This window comes from Sminthopsis crassicaudata, chromosome 6 (assembly GCF_048593235.1).
Source record: "Sminthopsis crassicaudata isolate SCR6 chromosome 6, ASM4859323v1, whole genome shotgun sequence".
NCBI classification, from domain to species: domain Eukaryota; kingdom Metazoa; phylum Chordata; class Mammalia; order Dasyuromorphia; family Dasyuridae; genus Sminthopsis; species Sminthopsis crassicaudata.
The window spans coordinates 176,007,212-176,013,211 of NC_133622.1; the positions used below are offsets into that span (position 1 = coordinate 176,007,212).

Below are 6,000 nucleotides of genomic sequence, written 5' to 3' on the forward strand. Positions count from 1 at the left end.
TATCCTACAGGAAATAGGAATAGGTAGAGTTGGTTTTGCAGAATGGCATAGTCAGTTCTGAGCCTATGGAAAATTATTTTGGTAGCTCTGTGAAGAGGATGGATTGGTATGGTGAGACAGACAGAGAGACAAATTAGGAAACTACTGTTATAATCTAGACAAAAGATGATAAGGTAAAAAAAATGGTAGTTTTGTGAGTACGGGGAAGAAATTGGAGATGAGAGGTGTTGTGAATATAGAAATAGCAAATTTTGCTAACTAATTGAATATATAGGATAAGGAAATAGGAGAATCAAAAGGTGAGAATAATGCCAAGGTTACTAACCCAGGAGTTTAGAAGGATGATCGTGCCTTCAATTTGGAAAAGAGGAGGATTTTGGAAGAGAAAGAAAGAAAATGCATTCAGTTTTGGACATGGGTTTAAAATGGTTTTAGGATATTCCACTTTGAAATGTCCCAAGTTGATAATGTAGGACTGATGCTTAGAGGAGTTACTGGGGAATTAGATAGATAGATAGATAGATAGATAGATAGATAGATAGATAGATAGATAGATAGATAGATAGATGGATAGATACTAGATATGTAATAGATATAGAGATCTGTGAATCATCTAAATAGAAATAGTAAATACAGAGCATAGCATCTAATAAGATTAAAAAGAAAGAAAAGAGAAGAAAGCCTAAAACAGAACTTTGGGGAATACCTACAATTTGACATAATAAAATATGATCTTCCAAAGGAGACTGAGAAGGAATGGTCAGATAGGTGGGAGGAGAACTAAGAGAGCAATGTCATGAAAACTGAAAGGAGGGTGGTCAAGAGTATCAAGTGCAATATCAAGAAAGATGAGCCCTTTCTTTAGATGATAGACCTCTTGGTCTTGTATTTCTTTCAGAGAGATCTCTGAGACAAGGAATATGGACATTTGGATGGTTTTGTTTTCTAGAATGCATTGATTGACCCACAATTCCTATGATACATTAGAGTGCCTATCTTTCCACAACCCTCCCAACATTGTTTATATTACTAATTATTTCTTAATTGCTAAATCCATTGACCTTTTAAAAATTGTATCCTACTTGACTTCTCCGGTGCTTTTTGACACTATTCCCTTCTTAATCCTCCCTGATAGTCTCGTTTCCCTCAATACAGAACTTTTTCCTATTTTTGAATTCTGGTTTTTCCTCATTTCCTATTACTGAATCCTAATTACCCCCTTCCAATAGTATCAAATCCCTAAGACTCTATCCTGGTCTCAATAATTTTCCTCCCTTCTTCCCTCTTTTCCTTTTCACTTCTGTGTGTTGGTGTCTCTCTTAGTCTCTCTGTCTCTGTCTCTATGTCTTTGTGTGTGTGTCTGTGTGTGTGTGTGTGTGTGTGTGTGAGTGTATGTGTGTTTGTGTCTATCTCACTCTGATTCTCTCACTCCCACTCCTTTCCTTCTCTCCCTCCATTTCTTTCTCTCTCCCTCTCCTCCTCTCTCCCTCCCTTCTCTGTTTCTCTTCCATTTCCCTTCCTCTTTGTGATCTATTCTTATGGTTTCAATTACCCTCTCCATATAAATGATTCCCAAATGCACTATTCCTCTCTCCCAATCCTTCATCATGAACTCCCCAATGGTCATTTCCTGCCATATGCCCTTTCTTCATCTCAGACTCAGAATGTTCAATATGGAACATATTTTATACATTCCTAAACCCATCCTTTGAACTTTTATATTTCTGAATATTTTATACTTCTGAATTTTTCTTTTTCTTTTGAACTTTGATATTCCTTTGAACTTTTATATTTTCTATTTAAGGCAGTACCACAGCTCAAAATGCATCTTCCTTCTCTTGACTGTCCACCACAAATCCTACTCTTATTCGTCTTAGTTTTCTAAGATACAAACCTTCCATTATCCCTTACTTAACCTAATCCCCATTAGATTGGAAGCTTCTTGAGAACAGGTACTATCTATTGTATCACCAGTGCTTAGCACAACTCTTGACACAAAGTGAAAATCTGATAAATGTTTTGAAATGAATGTGTGAATGTGTGATCCTTCTGAATATCAGATAGTTGAATATCCACCTACATCCTAAGACTCCTTTCTGTTAAGAAAACATTTATATGCAATTAGAGCCTAGATTATAACACCCAAGAAATGTTTTATTCTTAGTGTAACCAGAAGAATTGAAAGATAATCAAAGGGCAAATTTTATAAAGAAACATAGGTAGTTATGCAACACATTTAGTGTTGGGAACAAATAATGGATTTTTGAATTCACAGAAACATAACCTGGCATAGCAGATAGAGTTAACCCTGGAGTTAGAAAGCTATGAATCCAAATACCACTTCAGGCTCTTACTAGTTGTGTGATCCTAGGTCAGTCACTTTAATCTCCCTAGGTCTCTCTTTATCTGTAAAATGGAGATTGGAATTTCTGTGGCATAACTCACACAGTTGCTGTGAGGATTAAGTGAGCCAGTTTATCTAAAACACTTTGTCATATTGAAAGAACTGGAAAGAAACTAGTCAATGATGATGTTCTCCTATAGTGTTTCTGAAGATGAATACTGAAAAGCCATCTTTTATGAGACAGAGTGATTCATTTAGGGGATTTGTTCATTTTCTCCCATGAATATAAGAGGAGAAAAAGAGCCTAAGGGCTCCTGGAGCTGGCGAGACTCTTCATCAGACTTGCACTTTAGGGGTATCAAACTGGAGTCAGTAGAATCATGAAAGCAATAGATATGGTGATTGCAACAATTAAAATAGAATGGAAAACCACCTGAAAACAGTTAAAACATGTCTGGACAAATGATAATGGCTGTTTGGCCCCAGTGAAAGGAAATGAGACAACAGTCCCAGCCCCTTTGAAGAAGTGAGAGTCCCTAGATATGGAGCATGTCAGGCTTGGTCAGTCTTTTAGTTTTGGTGAAGTTTTTCTTTTTTCTTTTTCTCTTTTGTATTCTTTAGGATAAAGTATGACTCATTTAGAAGGAAAGTCAATAGGGGACATGCAGGTGCTGTTAAAAAAAATGATAATAATAAAAATTCATTTTTAAAAAGTATCTTGAGAATACCAAATTGGCAGCCAATGAGTTGTATAGTCTGGAAGACTAATTAGGAGGCACTTGTCTTCAGGCAAGAGGTGATGATGAAGTGCTTTGGGCATCTGGAGAGAAGACATGCAAAATATGTTGTGAGGGAACCATTGACCACATGACAACTGCTTAGATTGAGGAATGAAGGCTTCTGGGTTTTGAACCTGAGTAACTGAAAGCATAGTGAAATGACAAAATAGGGAAGTTTAGAAGAAGGATAGATTTTATGGGAAAGATAATGAGTACTATTTTGGACATAGTGAATGTAGAATATCTATAAGACATCCACTTTGAAATATCCAAAAGATGTTTGCTTATATGGGTCTGGAGATCAAGAGAGAGACTGAGGTTGATTATATGGATTTTGGTTTCTTCTACATGGTGATGGTAATTGAATCTATAAGAGGTGAATCTATAAGAGGTATTATGGAGGAAAAAAAGTGGACAGCCCATTGAAAGTATTCTCATCCTTTGAAGGTAGGTAGATGAAGTATTTATTAAGCACTTACTATATGCTAAGCTCCAGGCATACAAGGGTAAGAGCAAGATAGTCTTCATAGGAGCAAAATACCCTATAGGTAGCTTGTTAAACATTGCTGTGGTCTGGATAAGAAATAACATGGAGACCTGGCTCCAAGCAAGATAAAACCAAAACTCATCCAACATACCTGGATGATCAAAGGGTAGAAGAAAATGGCAGTAATGGCTGGAGTGTAAACTTCATGGTGAAGAGATAGCCAGGAAATCACATAGAGATTTGATCCAGACAGGATAAAAGCTCACTAGTTAGAGTACAAGGGACCCAAGGACAGAATCATAATAACCAGAGTATAGGTAATATGTCTAGGAAATGTTTGTGAAAGTAAAGGATAATGATGATCCTGAAAATGAGACCAAGAAAGAATAACCACACAAATAGGAGGAAAACCAGAAAATGATGGTATCATGAATGCCAAGTGAAAAGTTCTCTAAGAGGAAAGAAAATAGCCAATAATATCACATAATACACAGAGTTCAAAAGATGGAAGAATGGATGCAGGGATGGATGGTTGGATACATAGGTGGAAGTATGTATGGATATATGGATACATGTATGGATGATAGATGGATACATGGATAAATACTTGGATGGATGGATGGATGGGTGCATGAATGGATGGATAGAGGTGTAGATGGATGCATTTATGCATGGATGGATGGATTTGAAGTTTATTATGTGCCAAATACTCTATAAAGCTCTGCAGATATAAATACAGTCAAGAGAATACTTGCCCTCAAAGAGTTTATATTCAAACAGAGGAAAACAACATATGTAGGGAAATGGTAGTCAGAGGAAATGTTGATTAATGGACATAACTTTTCCAATTTCTTGCAGCTCTAAATCTATGATCCTGTAATCTTCTGCTAGGCAGTTATGTAGGACAGTGTATAGAGTACTGGGCTTGAAATCAGGAAGATTTACTTATCTTCATGAGTTCAAATTCAGTCTCAAATATTTATTAGCCATGTGACCCCATTTGCCCCAGTTCCTCATCTATAAAATGAACTGGAAAAGGAAAAACCTTTGCCACAAAAACCTCAAATGGGGTCACAAAAGTCAGACACAACTGAAACAACTCAATAACAAAAAATCTTCTAATAGGTCAAAACACTCAAAGTTGGAAGATGGGGGCAGCTAGGTGGATAGAGCACCAGCCCTGAATTCAGGAGGACCTGAGTTCAAATCTGGTCTTAGACACTTAACACTTCCTAGCTGTGTGACCCTGGGCAAGTCACTTAACCCTAGCCTCAGGGAAAAAAAAAAAAACACAAAAAAAACTTCCTAGCTGTGTGACCCTGGGAAGTCACTCAACCCCAGCCTCAGGGAAAAAAAAAAAGTTGGAAGACAGGATGACATTGAACTGTCTCATTATTGAGTCAAGACTTTACAGGAAGGAAAAACAGATAAGAGATGAGGTAACGGCATAGGTAAGCAAAGATAGAGGGAAAGACTAGAGCTCCTGATTCTAATGGAGACTAAGTCTTAGAAGGATGAGACAAAAGATGAGAGGAAAGAAAAGAGGTTATGGCCAGATAGAAGAAATATCTTACTGTATATCCTGTTTTGTTATACAAAAAAGCAAACTCTGTAGATTAAATCATAGCCTTGAAGAATTTCCTTTGACAAGAAGTCTCTAATGTATGTTTTAACATCATAAAAATTCCATTTTAAATATAACCATAGAACAAGTTTTCTTCAGCCACTTTTTGGTTATTAAAATCAATTGAAAAATAAAACAGGAGATAGATAGATACTTGGCAAGGTATTTGGCCACAATCATGTAGGATGTCCTACACAAAATACAGAGGTAAAAGGGATCACACACAAATACACACCCGCCAAAAAAAAAAATGTAGAGGTTTTTGAGATGCTTCTGTTAGAATATGACATGTTGCTAATTTCATGATGTTCCAGAACATTTTAAGTCCTCCTTGGTGAGATATGGAGCTATTCAAAAGATGTTGACCTATCTACCTATATAAGACCAAATGGATAACAATTGAATATTGTCCAGATTTTCTGTTAGATGACCAATTTGCATTGGTTAGTGTAAGAGTGCATGAGATCAGAATTGGTATTTTCAGTAGGTGCTAAGCAATATCCAGAATAAAACAGGAAAAGGGATCAAACTGGATTGCATTAGGAAATATCTCAGTGCTTTCAATAATCCCAACCTGATTCTTGAAACAAAAGCCTATTTTTTTAATACCATTGTCTTTCTAAGACTTAGGAAAACCATGTTCTCTAAAATTACAAGTCATCCAAAGAGCAAACATGAGATTGTGGGTAGTATAAGTAGCATACAGTACATTTCCAATGATGATCTACCTATGTGTAAAAAATGCTATAACCAATAATAATCTAAT

At 36.3% G+C, this 6,000-nt stretch overlaps 1 protein-coding gene across 5 annotated transcripts in view; it reads left to right on the forward strand.

The window, feature by feature from the left end:
* Window positions 1-6,000, forward strand: part of PDE5A (phosphodiesterase 5A) — a 181,063-nt gene that overhangs the window by 70,917 nt on the left and 104,146 nt on the right. The window lies entirely within an intron of this gene.